General features: G+C 38.0%; 1 pseudogene across 1 annotated transcript in view; it reads right to left on the reverse strand.

Moving 5' to 3' along the window:
• The window catches only part of LOC311304024 (interferon-induced very large GTPase 1-like), a 116,576-nt pseudogene that overhangs the window by 58,469 nt on the left and 36,639 nt on the right, over positions 1-21,468 (reverse strand). The gene's annotated exons all lie outside the window — the stretch shown is intronic.

Raw genomic sequence — 21,468 nt, forward strand, 5'->3', positions numbered from 1 at the left:
CTTTGTTTCTCTTGCTTGGTTTCCTCCTCCTCTTGTTCCTCTTCTTCTGAAGTGAAACGATAAGCGTTTGTAAGAAAAATACCAAATATTTAACATTTTTAAACTGTAGACTATCGCTTCCGACCAACTGTCACCTGCGCGTTCATGAGAGGGTTGAGAGAAAGTATAAATACAAGCTGTCCGCGTCCGAGCTGTGCGCAGCTGTCGTGTACGCGTCCAAACTGGAGTATAACAGAGGCTTAAAGCGTGACGTAAGCTCACCGAAAAACCAATGTTGAATTATTATTTTTTTTTATGTTTTTATTATTGCTCACAACAAAATACAAACAATAACAGATAATAATAATGAAAAACAAACCATGCAGAAGAACAGAGACACCAGTTCTCGCGCACGTTTCACATCAAACTCCCGCGAGAATGCAATGAACGCTTAAAGCTTCACCAAACGCGAAGCCATTCAAGCCGCCCCTATGAAGCCGACTCTCATGCACTCGCTGGTGAAAGTTGGTCGGTAGCGAAAAGATGAGTAAATTATGAGAACATTTCTGGGTGTACTGTATTTTCTTTTAATACATAATACAGAATAGAAAAAGACTCCTTAAGATTAGGCTAATAATCAGTGGAACGATAGAAAAAGAGGAGGACCAAGAGGAGGAGGAAGCCATGCAAGAGAAACAAAAAAGGACAAAACATGCTACTTTCTGTCAGGACTTTAGAATTTGAAATGAAAAGTTGATTTAAAAAAAATGATAATAAATTAAATAAATTAAATAAATAAGAAGTGTATTATGTTGTAAATCTGTTTTGAAATAAGTTGTTTTTCAAATAAAGGTTTTCCAAGTGATGTCAGATTGTGTGTGTACATGTGTTTTTTATTGTACTTACCCTGTAACTACATGAAACAAGAGGGTAAGAAGCACCACTTTAATTTACAGCCCGCAATGTCATACTTACCCTGTAACTACATGGAACAAGAGGGTAAGAAACACCACTAATTTACAGCCCGCAATGTCATACTTACCCTGTAACTACATGAAACAAGAGGGTAAGAAACACCACTTTAATTTACAGCCCGCAATGTCATACTTACCCTGTAACTACATGAAATACTTACAGTCTAAATAATTTGCCTAAATAATTTGTTATTTTCCTGGTTGTTACCCCTTTATTCCCAAAACTTTACATATTATTCCTCTATACTTACACGTACGCACTTTATAGGTACACTGTAATTACCGAAAGTTACACTGTAATTTCGTTTTAATAACGCAGTATTTTCCTGGTTGTTACACCTTTATTCCCAAGACTTTACATATTGTTCCCCTATACTTACACGTAAGTACTTTATAGGTACACTGTAATTACCGAAAGTTACACTGTACTTTCATTTTAATTACGCAGTACTTTCCGGGCTGTAATCTAAAGCGTTACCGAACTTGCTTTATTAAAATTGCATGGGGAAACTGCTGTTACCAACCAGATGAGACTTCTGAAATTAAGGGACAATTGAAAGAGATGGTTGAAGAATTTACAAAGGATGAATTTGATTAATGCGGATCTCTGAGTGTTCAATTTCCAGATGACACCAGACAGCTTTTGGGACGGCTGCCTCAACATAAACAACATCAACTGGACTGTGCAACAAGTGAGAGTAAGAAACATAAGGACACGGCTGCAGAGAAAAGAAGAGGCGTTTGGTTGGTGGACCTTCATCCCCTCTGGAAGAGGAAGCTGAAACTTCTGAGGGGTTGGAATGGACAAAGACTGTGTTGATGCAGAGACAACCAAGAAAAACATCCTGCCATCATGCAAAATTGCCTCCTCTGTGGCTTGGCAAAAAGCCAGACTGAGGAGAGGCAGAGAGACAACAGCATCCATAGTCAAACCACTATGTCCCAACATGACACCAGACCCTTGAATGCCAGCAAAGACTGACAGATCAAATGCATCGGATGAGTAGGGAAACACTCAGACAGCAGCCCAACCAGTTCAACTGATCGCTGGTCCTAGCAGAAGGACTTCATCCTTTACTAAGTGGGCACAGGTGATGCGTTTTCAATGATCACTACAGAGATCGCTTCAAATTTCATTGATTGGCCATATTAATTGTATTTTGATTATTCACTGGTCCAACAGCAGTTCTCTATATTCTGTGAAGCTGACACTCTCTATTTGCTTTCTTTCAATAGACATTAGTCCAGCTGTAAGCATTATTTATAAAAAAAAAAAAAAAAGGGGGGTAGGGGAAGTGTCAACTGACGCTGGACTTAGCAGACTTAGCAGGGACTACTGCATTAACCAACTAGGGGTAAATGCATAATTAGATAATTAATGATGTTGTCCATTGAACAGAGAGTTTTTGGGCTCTGTTTTCAATAAAGAGCTGATATAAGCTTGAGTGATACTGAGCTCTATATCAGGAAAAAAAAGAGAGGACATAATATGTTCAACAACAAAAAATGTGGATGATAGAGCTGTGGTGCTGGTCACTCCATCTTGGTCAATAGTTAATTTTTAGGTTTAGAAATAAAAATAGTAATTACACCAATTACAAACATGTGATATCACAAATGCTGTCATTACCAGGGATTACACGATGTTAATATTGTTGGTCATGAATTCGAGATTATGCTGAAATCTCCAATCATTTAAAAGAGCATCTCATAAGCAACAGAAGAAAAGATTATGAAGAGAAATTCTATTAACAGATGAATGACAAATCAGATAAGAGAAATTGATAATGTTTCTTTCAAATGACAGCAGGTCTAGACCTACCAGAAAATGTTATCTATTAGATATTGAAAAATTTGGGGTATATGACAGCGGTGTTTAACACAATCAAATGGCAGCTGATATCGGCCAACTGTGTTATTCAAAACATTTAGACACTCTCATGGGGAATGCCACAATGCGTGCATTCAGTAGCTTTTGTCATCGGAGTTGTGTTACCAATTTAGAATTGGTTGTATTCGCACCTTGAAATTTAGGATAGATAATTGAATATAAAATTAAGTCTATATCATAAGTCAAGAAGGCATAAGCTAAACCCTCAACTTCAGACTATTGGACAAATGAGGTATTAAAGGACAAATAATTACACTAGCAACCCTTTTTACTATTTTAATTTCAGATGTGCGTGGTTTTGACCATCGCACAAAGGGGGGAAGTGAGTTCAGAGAAAAATAAAATAAAAATAACAAGCAAAAAAAAAAACAGTTGATGATAGATGATTTTGATAGAAGATTGATAGATAGCCAAATTCAATATTTGTGTTCAAAACAATGTCAGAAAAGGTGTGTATATATTTGATTTGTCAACCATGGGGAATGCCAATTGAGTTTAAGTATAACTTTAAGCATGAAGAAAATCAGGCTTTGAGTATATTTGTATGCATAACTTGATAAAATGAAGAATGGATGAATTACATTTATTGCAATCAACAGAAGTTCATTAACACACTGAAGGCATATTGAGAGCCTTGGGAGAACAGTTGGGAACTCATAAGCGACATGATATGGCAAAACAGACCGACATTAAATTGGTTATTCGCGGAGAAAGGATGTGTTGTATAATGTTTGAAGCTAACTGTTTTACTTATGTTCCAAATAATACAGCTCCTGATGAACCATTCACAGAGGCATTGAAGAAACTGAATAGTAAGGGTCACTGAAGTCACGAAAAATAGGAGATAAGTATATTGGGAACTAGTTATATATTTGGATCATAGCATAAATGACTTACTAAAATAGGAATAATAACAGCCACAGTAGTTGTTATTTTGTTGTTGTTGTTTTCCTTTTGCTGTTCTGTTGTGTTGTGCCTTTCCTCAGATCTATGATAGCCAGCGCAGCTGCCAAACAGATGATTAATGTGTCAGTCAAACGTTCGGGAATTGACATCGGGTGCACAAACTCAGGAGTGTACCCTATTGGGCCAGGTCTGGACGAGTTGGATGACTTCCTGTGAACAGTACTGATTAACGGAGTAAAGAAGAAAGTGCCTTGTTACTTTTATTTTCTGATTATTTGATTCACAATTTGACACTGTTTTTGATAGAGAGGGAGGTAGCCCCACTGTGTATTTTATTTTTGGGGTAAAATTAGATAGATCATTAGAACATGGGTAGAGTAGGGAGTTAGTTAGAGGGGTTATTTTTTGTTTTTGTTTTGTTTTTTTGGAACAAGGGCTCCTTCCAGAGTATATTCTTACATATTATTTACATATATATTTTTACATATAATCCTACTGAGTATATTTTATATAATCACACTAATTGTTCACAAAATATGAATATGTGAATGAGAGGGGACGATACAAGGTTTAAAGCAGGTCATTGCCCTTGGTATGAGGTAATGCAACCAGATATATAAAGGGCAAAGATAAGAATGTTTTTATTACTTTTTATCACTTTTTAATCACTTTAGTGAGTTCTCTTTATGAAATAAATGTGAAGTAAATGCCTTAGGCAACTAGAAAATGTTTTCACGGGGGAAGAGAGGAATTAATTACAAGCACGGTCATCGATTGCCGGACCAGCAAGGGCAGACTCAACTGGTGGTTTAAAAACCCGCTGTCTGCTCCAACACCAGATAGCGCTCTAAGCAGGACCAGGGCACCTCTGGCAACAATGGAGCAACCCAGATAGCACTCCAGGCCACCGGAAGCGCCTGTGCAGTTCCTCTGGCACCGTGGGACAACTCTACCCTCAAGTCTGTACACTAAGAAATGTTGATTAAAACTGGATAACAGATGCTCATCTCTCCCTCAAGAATGATAATAGAAAAGGAAGGTGAGATATTTTACTCCGCTCTAGTCAAAGGGGGGCGGAGATGTTTGGTCTCACTATTCCTCCAGAGTGTACCTTTGTGACAAAAGCCTATTGATAAGAAAGATGGATGGTCTATTTTTGGCCATGATTGATAGATAACGGAAAGAGGCTTGCGCATGAAGATACATTCTGGGACAAACATGAAGGTGGGACTAGAATAAGTCCCAAAGGGGGGATGTGTTGGAGATTTTCCTTTACCTCATGTAAAAGTCTGTATTTCTGTGTCTCAGTCAAAACCCAGGTTAAATCAGGATACATCAGGTCAAATTAGGTCAAGTGGTCTGTGAGGATGAAAGAGTACCTAACAAGCTCAGAGAGAAGATGTGTATGGGTAACTGATAAGATGGTACTAAAAACGTCAATTAAAAATGATGGATGGTATGACAACACTGCAGGTGCACTGAATCATGTGACCAAAGATGTTCTAGAAAATGGGTATGACCAAAGATTTTTCCACCAATAGAATAATGTCTCCGGGAAAGATGATGTTAATGGTAGCGAGATCTTGATAGCTGATTGGCTACCTAGTGATAAGAAAAGGTATAAGAACTGAGGTTTGACCATTGCAAATCAGATGTCCAGATGGCCAGCTGGCATCTCACTTTGTTGCCTGTCAATAAAGTTACTTCTTCTGACACCTGGAGCTTCGACTCTTGAGAGATTTCTTCGAGACCCGATTTGAGGACTTGCTTGAGAATTTGCTACAACACACCCAGTGTTATTCCATCCAGTTACATTTAACACACATTGTGTGTTAAAAATCTACACAACATGTAAATACCATCAGCACACTCAGTGTTATTTTCAACACATCTCTTTTTATAGTGTGTAGACTTTAAGATCCTGTACGCAACGTCTCTTTAAAGGGTAACTAAACCCCTGGTCAGAGCCTGACTCCACCCACTGGCAATATTTGAAAAATGCTGGAAAAGTGGGCAGAGCCCAGTGGAGAGGGGGCGTGCATCTGAGACGTATCTCTCTGCAGGCAAGGGCGTGGTTAGCTGGTACCCTCTGACATCAGAGTGTACCACAACTTCCAATAGGAAAATTCAACTGCAGTAGCCACTGTTCAACCTGAAGAGGGCAGCACTCAGACGTTTTTACACCATATTTAATAAAATTAAAATACTTTAAACACAAATGTCAAAAAAATTACTTGAATCAATGAACAGCACTAATAAAGCCCCATTCTTACAGATCATTCACTAAAAAAAGTTGGTTTAGGGTTTAGTTACCCTTTAAAAACTAATGTGCAGATAACGACAACATTTCTGATCTCGTGCTGTACAACCACAATCATACAAACCTTTTAAAAGTCACCATTCAGACATTACACACTTGCTGAGATAAACAATACTGTATAATATTATCATATGATTATATTTTTCATATCACATGGCTATTCTTGCTGCTTCAAATGTGCAAGATAAACACACAGTTAGTATAACCAGAGAAAAACTAATGTTAAAGAGTCAAGAGCCCAAATAAATCTGACACTAATCACGATTCTGGTGACTTCAAATGAAACATTCAATGAAACGTCTACATTTAAACATCTGTTAATTCTCAACAAGCACTTCTGTAGACGTCTGACAGAAATAAAGTCAATCTGGTGACGACATAAGGGGGAAATTCAAGATCAGCCAATCTGAGATTTCATTTTTTCAAAGGCAGAGAAAGATAGCCAAAGCTTGGTTTACACCGACTGAAATTTCTAGCCACTTGGGGACCATATACAGGGGAACTCATATTAATGTTAAAAAACCTCAGAAAATGAAACTTTCATGGAATGGGACCTTTAACACATCTCTTTTTACAGAGTAGACAGAGAAGAAAGGACACCGACTGAAAGCCCTTGAGAAAGTCCAGTGATTAAATGATGAACAAAATAGACATTGGGTGAGATGAAAGAAAGCTGGAGAGTGTTGGCGAGTAATGGAGGCTTTCCTCACGTCGCAGTTTTGTAGTTTTGAGGGCAGAGCGATTTCAGGTGCGGGTCCTTGCAAAAACTACAAACATGCGAGAATTTACATTTAGGATAATTCCAAACAGATTCGTTGAAATGATTACACCATTAAAGGAAATGATGGACAGGCCTCTTATATCTAATGGAGCGTCTAGATTCAGCCCCATGGGCAGCGGCTGGAGCTTTAGCCAATAACAGACTAATCTGGTGTTGAATACAGAGATGAATGAAGCAGATTTAGCTGAAAATGATCTGTGGTGTTCGTATCGGTGGCTAAAGTCTGCCATCATAGCCAGAGAAAGGTCTAGTTCCTCCCTGTGCTCTGGGAAAACTTGACTGAGGATATCTCTGTAAATACCTAAAGCAATTCAATAACAGAGAAAGTTTTCAGGAAGACCACAGCCATGTCTCCACAGTTATCAGATGTGTTATTATGTGTGGAGATACAGTAACAGCAGCAGCTGGAGACGAAACATCTACTGGAAACCAGTGCTGGAACTGGAGAGGTGATGATGAGATGCTGAAGGAGGAGAAGACGCGGCAGTGCAAATCCATTTACTGAATAATGCTAACTTGACTGCTTCATTTCTACTGTAAGAGAGTCATTAAAATGCTTTGTGTTGCAGTTACATCAGAATCAGCTCTTCCTCATCCTCTGGTCAGCTGGAGAACCCAAAGCTAGAGCTGTTGTGTGCTAACAAGTTTCTATAACTCGTTCATATGGACAATCAGTGTGAAATGATACTGATGAACTCTTGTGACACTGAACCGAGAATTATACAAACATGAACTATAATTGCCCAGTGGTTTTGTTAACAGTTTTGTCTTTTCAACTTTTATAAACCTAGTGCTGCCTGATGAAGGTCGTGAGACCGAAACGTTGCTAATACAATTTTGATGCTTATTTGCAATTACTTAAAGTGTGCGTGAGTTCCTTGGTTTTTTTTATTATTATTTTTTATAAACCTTGTTCTAACACAGTCCACTGGATTTGCACTGCATTTCTGTTTTGACAGATGTGTTCTTGTATAGCCTTCGTTGATCATCAACACAAATCTTTCTGCAAGTAAACGCACACATTTTCTCATGTGTCAGATTCATGCTGTATTTTAGTGTCCCATTGAATTTAGTTTTGTTGTTCAGACACACACAGGGCAGAAGTGGAAGTTCAAAGGTCATCAGTGAGAGTTTGAGGGCAGAATTAGAGATTTTGATCACAGTATTGTGTAATAAACATTATTTTCATGAGATATATTTTAGTAATGTCTAAGTAATGAATATGAGGAAAGTCTGAAATACTGTCAGCAAATGAAAATCCGCTATGGATCATTTCAGTTTTATCATTTCAATTCATTTCAAGTCAAAACTAAATTTTTCATAATACGAGGTCTGTATTAAACAAGTGTAAAAGGACACTGGACAAGGTCAGTAAATTCATGATGTGGACTCAGAGATGTGGACATTATTGAGTGAAGTAGTAATTTTGATATAAATCAGATCGACGGCTCTGAGATGTTTAATTTGCCGTTTATTTCTCACACTTTCCTCCCCATACACAAAAGAATTATATTTGAAATATATTTTCAGGATATATTTTGGAATATATGCAAATATTTGAAATTGGCCCAATAAATATATTTCATACTTATATTTCATATATTTTTGTTATATTTCAGAATATATTTCAATGTATTTTTTTCTGTACGGGTCCCCAAAAGTGTCAAAAATATATGTGGCATATATTCCAAATACATTGAAATATATTCTGAAATATAACAAAAATATATGAAATATAAGTATGAAATATATTTATTGGGCCAATTTCAAATATGTGCATATATTCCAAAATATATCCTGAAAATATATTTCAAATATAATTATTTTGTGTATGGGTCCAACCGTTTGATCACCAGCACTGAGCTTTAGCAAACACATTCATATGCACTTCAATCATAAATCAACAATCTATCATTAATATTCGTATCACAGATCTTTTTCAGTTCATGATAGAGATTAAGCTGTTTTGATTAGTAATAAACTATGATATTCATCAAGCATTTTGAGCTTTATACTTAGGCATATGTTCAGAAATATTGTTTTGTAGTTCAGATCATGTATGAGGAATTGAATCTCGTCTTTAACTCTCGTCTGGTGTATTTGTAATTTGCTCAGATCTTCTGAGGTGTAGATGAGCTCAGATTCTCACTGATGAATGGTCAGAGAAACTAATTTCTTACAAAATCTAAGAAGAGACACAAGAGTCTCTTTCTTTATCTGCTTCATTACACATATCTAAACTCTCAATAGCTTCCTGTTTTGAGTATTGTCTCCATTGATCTGGAATCGCACCACTCCCCTCAAATGTTTTACTGTAGTGTTTTTCCAGATCTTTCTGGAATCTGCACACAAACCACTTCCAGTAATTCAGTTCAGAGAGATCAGGGCTGATGCTCCAGTCTGCATAATCTCCTCCTGCTCTTCTGTAGTCTCTATATTTAAACCTTCCATGTGGTGTATTAAAATCCTGATGACTTGCTACTAAACTTGTGCAAATATAAGGGCAGAGATTCTGTGTTGAGCTGTAATATGTTCCATTAATTCCCCGCACTCTGTGGAAAGGAGCACTGTGATCTCCATCATGGTCTTCTATGGTGTTTGTGCAGATGGCGCTACAGAACGGACACTGAACCCAACAGCACTGACAGAAGTGATCAATCAGAAGCTCATCTGGCCTGAGTTTACTGTCCAGCTTTACTGGAAATGTCTCTGTGTTGAATCTACTGCTGATGTCAGTCATTATAGCAGGAAGTTCATGTCTTATCACATCTTCTAAGAGGTTGAAATCATCAACATCATCATGTTTGACTCCACTGAGGTCTTTTTCAGAGAAGATCAGCACATCTGAGAGCTTCAGTGTGAAACTCTTCAACCACAAGCCAACATCTCCTCTGTTCACTTGAACATGTTCAGTAGATTCATGTGCAGCTTTCATGAACTTCTGCTGCAGGAGTTTAATCTTCTCCTTCATCCTGGGTAAAACACTGACACTGAACTTATCAGTGATGTACCGACTGACTTGAAGTACCGACTGTAAACTCTTGAAGTGATTTCTGGGTTTATGAATGTAGTTCATGTATTTGTTAAAATCCTCTTCTTCTGCCAGTGTCTTCAGGATGTGTTTCTCCAGATTTGATCTGTTTCCATTCAGCGATTCACAGTTTAATCTCATTTCATCTGTCAGATCTCTGGAAGTCTTCTTGTAGATGTTCTGCTCAACGGGCTCTTTCAGTTTCTGACAGATGACCTGACCAGAAATGGCAGCTGATGTTAATTCATGACAGTATTTCTGGAAAATACTATAGTACTCTTCTCTCTTCTTCTCAACATATATTACAGGATCATTGGCTTCTCTGAACAGTCTGTGTTGGTCAGTGATTGTCTCATTTGCTCTCTTACAGATGGAAAAAATCAAATCCATGCAGAATTCATTCTTGAACACATATTTCACTGATCCTTCCTGATGTTCTGTCACTCTTGCCTTGATGTAATCTATGAGCTGTTGAATACAGCTGATGTTGTAGCTCATCTTTGAAATGTTAAATGACTGTTATCTCTTTGTCTGTTTGCTCACCCATACACAAAAGAATTATATTTGAAATATATTTTCTGGATATGTTTTGGAATATATGCAAATATTTGAAATTGGCCCAATAAATATATTTCATACTTATATTTCATATATTTTTGTTATATTTCAGAATATATTTCAATGTATTTGGAATATATGCCACATATATTTTTGACACTTTTGGGGACCCGTACAGAAAAAAATACATTGAAATATATTCTGAAATATAACAAAAATATATGAAATATAAGTATGAAATATATTTATTGGGCCAATTTCAAATATGTGCATATATTCCAAAACATATCCAGAAAATATATTTCTTTTGTGTATGGGCAGCAACATCTGTGACTAATAATCTTATTTGGACTTCATCCTCTGTAGATAAAGCATAACCTAACATCACTTTAGCTGATCTGTAGACATTTCTAAAAGCTCCAAGAGATTTCTTTAACTTCACATAATCTGAATAACACGGCAAAGAGAAAATATCCCTGCTCTCCCTCCAGTGGTCATCAGGGAGATGACCGATGTCACTGAGAAGGAGTTTTACATCTCTCATATCAATGCACTGCAAAAAAGGGGTGTCTAAAACAAGATAAAAACACTAAATCTGAGGGAAAAGGTACTCAAAACAAGTGAAATTATCTGTCCATGCAGCAAGATAATTTCACTTGACAAGATTTCTTGAATTAAGATAGTTAAATCTAGAAACAAGCATGTCTACAGAGGTATTTGGGAGGCTTAAAATAAGACAAAAATGCTGGTTTTAAGATCAGATTATTTACAATGTAACTTTTTACAGGCCCAAAATAAGTGAAATATACTAAATATAAGCATAAAATGCTGGTTTTAAGATCAGATTACTTAAAATGTTACTTTTTACAGCCCCAAAATAAGTGAAATATACTAAATATAAGCAAAACAAATGCTTGGTTTAAGATGAGATTACCTAAATTTAAACTTTTTACAGCCTCAAAATAAGTAAAATATACTAAATATAAGCAATTACATATTTAGTTTTCTTACTTTCAGCAAATTAAGCTGAAGATTAGTAAAAAACATATTACATTTAGAGAAATAATACTCAGTATTAGTGAAGAATGACTAAGCTCTGTCTTAATGCAAGCTGGTTTATCTTGAAACAAGGCTTACTTCATGTTAAAACTAAACCTTAAAACCTAAAGCCTGTCCTTATTTTTAGAATATACATCTTAATGGTACAGAAATCACAATGGCTTATAAGAGCTGTGCTCTTTTGCCATAATAAGCCATAATTTACCATCCTGTCAGACTTGCATTTAACCTTTTTTTTTTATTATTTAAACATCAAAAAGTCCCAGGGGACTGAATGAAAGGGAAACAGCTTCATTTTTCTCAACATTTTGGCTCACACTATTTATGGAACTGCAATATGAAAACATAGTAGAACATGCCAAATATGTGAGTTAAAGGGATACTCCACTTTAAAATGAAAACTATGTCATCATATACTCACCCTCATGTGGTTTCAAACCTGTATGCATTTCTTTCATCTGCTGAACAGAAAGGAAGATATTTAGAAGAATGTCAGCAACCAGACAGTTTCTGGTCTCATTGACTTCCATAGTATATATATTTTTTTCTACTATGGAAGTCAATGAGACCAGAAACTGTCTGGTTATTCTTCTAAATATCTTCCTTTCTGATATGATGACAGAATTTTCATTTTAAAGTGGAGTATCCCTTTAAGGTCAGGTCCAAACATCCGACCAATGTGCCAATACGTACTGTACAAAATCTGTGTTTGCACAGGCACACTCACAGCATATAGACACACTAGGCACACTAAAACTGCTCCCCCTGTGACATTCATTCTTAATACAAATGCTTAATATTGTAACATTCAAATTAAGGGTTCTGAGCTTACATGACAGCCTGGTCTCATTGTTAATACGTAGGTATTAATATGTAATTTTCAAAGATGGTGAACATACTTTTTTGTACGTTTGGATAGATGCTGAAACGTATAATATGGATGTATCTGCAACGTTTAAACGTAACATTATTACGTTTTTACAGCTAAAAAAACGTAAACTATTTACGAATATCATAGCCTACTACGAACTATTTATTTCATATCATACTATTTATTTCATATCATAAAGATATCTGTATATTTTCCCTTTTCCCTTTTATAGATTATAAATGTAAGAACCCTTAACCCTACTCCCACACCTAAACATACCCATTTTATAGACACTATTAAAAGGATAACACGTAATGGACATAGGGAAATGGCAGTTTTATTAACAATATAGCATTAAAAGATAATTTGAGCCACTAATCCTACCCCTAACATTACCTCTAAACCTAACCATTTCTTAAAACTACGTAACGTTAGGCTACAATTATAAAGAAAAACAACAGACATACACATTTAATCACAATAATTTTGTCAAATAATTTTGTCAAAACCGGTACCAAAAGTCGTTCACATGACGATGTGTCGCAGTCCTCTCTGGCAGCATATAATAGGTTTGTATGAGGTAACGTTACAGAGCAGTATTTAAGTTATTAATCCATGAAAATGTTAATCCGGTTTCGGTTCGCTGTTCGCTCTGTGAAGGCGCGCGCGCTTCTCCATTTCAAATGTAGTACATCAACTTAAACACGGCATGTCGCAATCTGTGACGAAGCATGCGAGAGCCAATGAGCGTTTGATATCACTGCAGTAAAACATGCCGTAACGCTTCGGGCGCAATTTTTTAAATTGAATTCACCACGAGCGCGGGATGTCGGGATTTGACGTTTACGGTGACACGGATCACTGGATAAAGGGCTGAATTTGGATCTGTTTCTTGCAAACAACGCATGGATTCTAAAGATTTGGATTACACCAAGCTAATAAAATTGATGTCTTTTGTGAATTTATGTTGTGTTTTAGTGTATTATGGGTCTATAGGAGAAAACGCATTTTGTGTCTCACGGTAAAAAAACAAAAACAAATATTACAAAATGGTTAAACGATTAAAGAAGGTATTTTTAAGGTTTTAAAGTGTATTCTTGTTTAACACCATGTAGGCTAATCCTCCGAAACGAGTTTGCAGCAGAAGGCACGAACAGAGCGAAATGTTATTATTTATGAGTAACGTTAAACTGTATTAAATGCGACTGAAAATTGAATTGACAATTGAATGCAATAGTCAAAACATAAATGCCACGATTTTAATATGCATAAGTTAAATAGGAATACTTACAAATTTGTACGTCTGTAAAGTTGTTTATACGTAAATAAATTACGTTTTTTTTTGCTGTCAATACGTAAATATTATACGTACTCAGTACTCTGCATTGTGAGTTGGGCATGTTGACCTGCAGTTTTCAATAAAGCAGATTTGTTGTCTCAATTCAAGTCAAGTCTATTTCTTGAAACAAGACGATTCATCTTTTACAAATAACACAGCAGCTTAAAAACCTTATGACATGTGAAAAAAGCTTGTTTCATCTGAGATATGACTCAAAACAAGATATTTTCAAGACAGATTCACTTAACAAGATATTCAAGATGCACTGTCTAAAAACAAGCTCCTTTATCTAACTTAAATCTTGGTCTTTAGGTGATTTTGTTTAGGCAAGGCAAATATAATTGTAGTTCCTGATTAATTTAATAACTATACTAGCTTCATAATAATAATAATAATGATTTAATACATTAATGGGAAAACGAGCCAATTATCGTATTGATATCGTCAAAGGCATCTGCCATCGGCGATATCTCTGTCTATCGTCGATACACGATACTATCGTCTATCGGCACAACCCTAGTGTGATGAGATATTTTGACTAGAAATTAGAAAAATATACTTGGCAAGATTTTGAGTTTTTGCAGTGTGTCTTTGATTGCAAGAGTGTCTCTGACTATCTTCACACTCTGTTCCCAAAACAAATCAAACTCTTTGTTCAGTGTTTTTTATCATTTGCTTTATAGCTCTTTTCATAGAGTGTCTTAATGATGAGCATCAGTCTTTTTCTTCAGGTCTCGCTGCTGAAGAATCTCGTTTAATCTCCTCTTTGTTTCTCTCACAATGTTTTCCTGAAGCTCTTTGATTTTGATTTCAAATGATGTATTCCACTGAATCAGTATATCTTTATCTTTGTCTTTCTCAAAGAATTCTGCCATTGATTTCTCCACTTCTTCACTCGTCTTCTTCAGTTCTCTTTGAAGATCTGTTTCCTCAACCCTATGAATTGCTCCATATTCTATTTTGTGGTGTAGTTTGTCCTCAGTTTCCAGCATGGCACTGCGAAGACTCCAGGTCCACTTGCTGTATTCGGTCTCCAGTCTCCTGTAGGCTGAAATCTCCAGAGAATTTCTGAAGCTGAAGACAAATTGTTCATTCAGTAAAGCCTCCCAGAGATCAGCATCATTCCATGTGAGTTTGAGGCATGAGACATTATAGTCTTCTTTAGTTCTTGTATATTCTCACAGTAGATTGGGTTTGGTGGTGCCATGGGTGGGCTTCCCTCCCAGAGCTGAGCAAAATACTTCACATCATACTGAACATCAAATCCAAAGACATCACTGAAATGTTCTGCATCAGAGTCTTCCTCTTTAGCAGTGAGTTTTGTCATCAAATCCAGTTTCTCCTGCAGTCGACTCCTTCCCTCCACGTTTTTCTCTCCAGCTGTGACGTCTGAAACGTTCTGATGCACAAACACACAGCTGGGATTCAGTCTGACCTTCTTCATCCTCATGAAGGCCTGAACAACAATCTGAAGAATGTCCTGCATCTCAGATGGGTTTTCTCCAAAGATGTTGATCAGTGTCAGATTTCCAAGACCAACAAAAAAATGTGGCCAATTCATTATCATGATGTCTTGTTGATCTTCCAGCCAGTTCTAGAGAACAAAGACCCTCAGTATCAACGACCAGAATATAGTCAAAGTTCATCTGTGTTTTCATCTCGTCTGAGACTCTGACCAGCTGCATGAAAGCTCCTCTGGTGCTCCTGCCAGCTCTGACGGCAAACTGGAGCCCAAACATGGCGTTCAGCATGGTGGATTTCCCAGAGCTCTGAAGCCCTAAAACTGACAGCACAAAGACTCTCTGGTCTCCCAGTTTCTGGATGAGTTGATCTAGAACAGCAGAGATCCAGACCAGAGGAACATGAGCAGCATCTCCATCCATCAGTTCCAGTGGAAATCCAGAGATCATCATCTCTGCTGCGAGACTCTGGAGAGAAGAGAAGTGAACCTGCAGGCCTTTCTTGTTCTCCTTCACAGATGAACATGATTCATAGATCTGACCGATCTCCCTCATGATGTGCTCCAAACCAAAGCCTGTAGCTTGAAGATCATCAGATAATTTCTCAAGGTCTGTTTGTTTAGCTTTATGTTCTTCAGATTTATTACTGTCTTTCAGTTTTAAGACTGCTGACCATGTTTCATCATACTTGTGGAGTAGAGCAGAAAGGTCAGCTGATGTGTGTTCATCCAGGAGGATTCTGAGCCATTTGAGAAAAAACATCTTTCCATGTTTACTGTATGAGTTCATTTCTTTAATGAATTGCATCATAAATTTGCCGATGTCACATTTATGCTGTTTTTCACGGATTTTCTCCATCTCTTTTGTTTTCTCACTTGTTACCATTTCTATTTTTTCTTGTTGAAGTTGATGCATTTCTTTTTTCATCTGACTCCACTGATGCCACAGTTTCCCCTGATGAGGCAGAAATGATTCTTTGATTTCTGTCAGATCTTTCTTCTCCAGTAAACTCATCATCTGCTGTGCTGCTTCTCTTCCTCTCCTGCAGTCATCATCATCTTCCTCATCTACTCTGATGTCTGAGTGTTTGGACACATCTTCAAGTCTGAAAGTGGAAGATGATTCTGAGAGACAATCATTTATCGCTCTTCTGAGTTCTTCAGATACGCACTGATCTTCTGAGGTGTAGATGAGCTCAGATTCTCACTGATTAATGTCACAGAAACTCATTTCTATCTGTGATCTGAATCTGAGAGAAGACATAAGAGTCTCATTCTTTATCTGCTCCATTACATGTGAAGTGTGGTGGTACGAGAGAGTAGAGACAGTTGAGGGGTGTTTACCACACTCTCAACTAGAGAGATGCCAGAAATGGCAATATATGATCGACTATGCCACCCCAGAGAACCGGGGAAATAATAGCCCTAAGGGCACACAGGTTCGTTTTGAGTGGGTGGGTAAGAAGACATGAGTCGTATGAGTCGTATGCATAGAAGTAGAAAAGTTTATTTTGTTTGTCAATGTTGAATAATAAATAGCTAAAAAATTTCAAAGTTAAAAACTCCATAATAATGATGAACACCATCAATCAGCATCTACTCATACACACACAGTAAATAATACACACAGTAAATAACAAACTAAATTTAAAGAAAACAAATTAACCCAGAGCAGAGGTATCTGGAGGTACGGGCCAGCTGCCAAATTGGAAAATGGCAGAATCTAAAAAAGGTTAAATGCCAGAAGACACACAGCACTAGGTGTGAACACACCACACGAATGGCAGCTTCACCTTCACCCTCCAGAAACCCCCAGCTCCTGCAACAAAGACAAAAATAGGGAACACACAAAACATATGAATACAATCCAAAAAATAAGTAAAATAATTCAAGAAAATAAACCACTTGACACAAAATTAGGACTCACAGTACCACATGAAAACAAGTTAATATTGAAATAAACCAAGTTCACTCAGGTTTGCAGTGATCGGAAATAAAACAGAAGAAGAAAACCAAATAATCAAACATAAAACCATACGCTAACCAAAGCTAAACATACATACAAGATGCTTACAAACCAATGGAATTCAATAGGCGGCGGCCAGAGGAGATAGCCATCCAGCCCGCACAGTCAGACGAATGCACCATCCTCAATAACAACGTGCGACAGAATCACGGCAGCTAATGGTTGCTATCGTGATGAACGTCGAGGCAAAACAGCGACATAGTCGCATAGTCGCGACATAGTCGCAATTATACGCAATTCAGTGTTGATGCTCAATTCCCACAAATAGCCCAAGAGACCCTCAGTTATGAAGGGGGACCTGCCGAGCATTAAGATAATGTATTAAAAAGAGAAAACAAATTACTAATACACAAAACTATAATCCTACATACCGCAGGATGATTACTGCACACAAACCGCTTCGTAATCATATAAAGTCAAGTAATCAAAATAAAGTCAATTCCTTCTTGTTACATAAAAACGGCTACTCATACCTGTGAGGAGTGGGCAGCCAGCACACAGCAGTCGGGGAAACCAGCTTACAGTCTAAGCCTGACAACGAAAGAAATTCACATCAACCGCCCGCACAGCACGAGAAGCACGGGTTCACCCCAAACGAGTCACATACCTGCGGCAACCACGGATGACGTCACAAGGGCAATACCAAGACGCGTGCCAAGTGGCCACAACCCATCCTTTATATCAAAGGTGTCAAGTAACGAAGTACAAATACTTCGTTACCTTACTTAAGTAGAAATTTGGGTATCTATACTTTACTGGAGTAATTATTTTTCAGCCGACTTTTTACTTCTACTCCTTACATTTTCACGCAATTATCTGTACTTTCTACTCCTTACATTTTAAAAATAGCCTCGTTACTCCTATTTCATTTCGGCTTGTTTTTATTCCGGCTTGTCATTGTTAAAAAAAAAATAAAATAAATAAATATCCAGATAAATCGCGCCATCCAGATAGAGTGAATTTGACTGTGGTTGAGAAGTATAAACATATATTATTCCAACGCAACACCCTATTGTATATCGTCTGCCTCTAAAGTTACACACATGCCCATGCAGAGTCAACTGGTGTTGGTGTTGGTGTTGACGTCGCCGACAAGCACGCACTTTTAGCCAATCAGCGATCAGCAGACAGACGCGATTTAGGTCGATAAGTTGTAGCTGTATAATCAAGTGATCGCTAATGCCAAAGTGACATACTATACAGTAGGCTAAGTTGTATCTACAGTAAAGAGTGAAATAGAGCAACTCTAAAAACGTCCACATGTGGTGGGAGATGACTCGATGGTGAATATAACTCTGAGAGGAGAGAGCACTGTTGAATGACTTGATTTGAAATCGAATATGGGACGATTCCTGTCCATGGTCATGTGCACACTAGCCTAACCAGACATCTGCAACTTTTACACCGTCCAGACTGCACTCGTCCCTGACAGCTGCTGAAAAAGGTTTGAATCATGAATCAGTTTTGACTGCTGAATTCAGCGTTATGTTCTGCAGTGTGTACTTCCGAGGGTTAAAGGTAAATTCTTGATTGCCGTTTTGACAGTGTTCACCTGGACATTTTTGTCATATTTGCTTATTCTCCTTAATTATTTAAGGAGTATTATTTTTTTATTATTAAAATTATGATTATTTATATTATTATTTATATTTTTAATTATTTATTTTATTTTATCATTGTTAATTTGTTTTAAGGAGATACAAATGGTGCTCATCAACCTTGAATGACATGGTAATCAAATTATATCACATTATTTTGGCAGTACAATTTTGGCCGTTTTTTTCTTGGAGTGGGCGGGTTTTGGTGAGCTTTTGGGTTGGAAATCACCATCCCAATCTGGCAACACTGTGCACCATTACAATACTTATAGGCAACTAAGTCTGTCATCATATCTTCCGCTCCATTAAACACATTAATGCTCAGTAGTACACAATATATGGTTCTTTAATGTATTTGCATTGTACTAAAACGCGTTCATTTTCAATGGGCATATTGAAAATGCTTACTTGCTTACTGCTCCGCGCTTTGCTCTATCGCTTTTACATTTTATCTCCTATTTTTTCTATATTTGATTTCCTTTATTTTATTTTATTTCCTTTTATCACCTAATTTTAACTTCAGCAAATCAGCACAGTGCTCATACGACAAAGTTTGGATTACTACAAAAACTGAGAATTCTTTTACCCGACCAGCTTACATACTGGGAAAGGAAAACACAACTGCCTAAAAGGATAAGAGAAAATGCCTCTTCTGGAATCTACTTGCTGCACTAACTGCCACAGACTTTTACAAAGGATTGCAGTTCTAGAAACAAAGTTACTGACGGGACCACCAAACCAGACGGAGCACACAACAGAGCTTCGTCATGGACACCCTCAGCATACAGCCGGTGAGTCCCATGAAACTAGTACTCCTCGACAGGTAGAGAAACAAGCCGATCGACTTACTAATCGATGGCACAAACAGGGAGCGAGACCCAAAGGCACTCGAGACATCAGATTGTCACGAGCATCACATATTACCGCAGTAGCATCCTCTACCCCAGATACAGCTCTGACAAGGATTGCAAACACTGGCCTCCTACCACCGCCTATACATCTTGAGAACAGATTTGAAGTACTAATGAATGTAAATGAGGAATCCACAAATGTGATGAATGTGATCGAACACAGACTGAATAGGCCAGTAGCTAACACTGATGCTAACTGGCGCTCAAGGTCGAGCAGACAGCGGCACTCAGCTCAGAGCGCAGCCGGGCCCAGGACTCTGATAGTGGGGGACTCCATAATCAGAAACATTAGCAGCAGGGATACAACTACGTGCTGCCTTCCCCAAGCAACAACTTCTGATATAAACAGGGAACTTCAGAACATTCTGATGAAACATAAGACTGCAAATCAACTCATCATTCATGTGGGGAAGAATGATATTCATAAAGAGCAGTCAGAACTCCTTAAGAAGGATTTCAATGAACTTTTTGAAACACTTAAAAGACTGAAAGTTCAAACATTCATCAGTGGACCACTACCAGCAAGAGGAACAAACAGGTTTTCACGGTTGCTTGGGCTTAATACATGGCTGCAAAAAACCTGCAATATAAAAGCAGTGAACTTCATTGACAATTTCAATCTTTTCTGGAGTCAGAGACAACTGTTTCATCGGGATGGCCATCACCCAAACAAACTTGGTTCAAGAGTGTTAAAGGACAATTTCTACTTCTCCCTCAATCATCCTTCTGCGGTCTGTGCCAATCCACTCAATCTGAATGGCACACACACACACCTGGACACAGTATGAATGACCACGGGACTTCACTTCAGCAGCAAAATGGACATGATAACACCACTCCGCCACAACAACCTCTGCTCACTGGAAAAAAGGCCACTCCAAAAATAAGCAAAAAAAAATTTAAAACAAGATATTTTTGCTTGTAATAAGCAAAAAAATCTGCCAATGGAACAAGTGAAAATTCTCTTGGTAAGATTTCTTGAAATAAGACATTATATTTAAGCCTTACAAGATATGAATGATCTTGAAATTAGCTGGGAAAACGTCTCAGGTTACGACTGTAACCTATGTTCCCTGAGAACAGGGAACGAGACACTACGTCAGAATGACGCTATGGGGAACGCCTCAGGCGTGACAGGTGTCTGAAATAAATATCAACTCACGTCAATCATGTTGACCGGCGACAGCCTGTGCATCATCAGCTTGAATGATGAGCGCGCGACCTGGATGTATAAAGGGGAGCCTTGCACACATGACAACATCCTATCGTCTGAAGGGACTGTTGCAGGCAGGCCCCGAGGCATGGCAGGAAGACGTAGTGTCTCGTTCCCTGTTCTCAGGGAACATAGGTTACAGTCGTAACCTGAGACGTTCCCTTTCGAAAGGGAACTCTACACTACGTCAGAATGACGCTATGGGGAACGATATACCAACGCCACCATGCTGAGGGGAGTGCATGCCCAAAGGCAGTGACAACTGTCCGAACCAGTAATTCAGAAAACACTGGAACCACTCACCCTTAGGTCACATCGGGCTGTCAGTGACAGCACTCCCTACCGGTCATCACCCAAGCTAATGAACCAAGAAACCGCCAGAACATAGTTAATGGGGGGTATATCTGGGCCAGCTCAAAGGCTTAGGACCACAGCTTCCAAAAGAAGGGGTCCCTTCTAGGGAGTGTGGCTAGGGGGCCCAAGGGACTCCCAGCCAGTCACTATTCAGGGGAGCGTGCCACCTGAAATACCACCAGGCAGGCCTGACCTGGT

This window comes from Rutilus rutilus (genome assembly GCF_951802725.1).
Source record: "Rutilus rutilus genome assembly, chromosome: 1".
NCBI lineage: Eukaryota > Metazoa > Chordata > Actinopteri > Cypriniformes > Leuciscidae > Rutilus > Rutilus rutilus.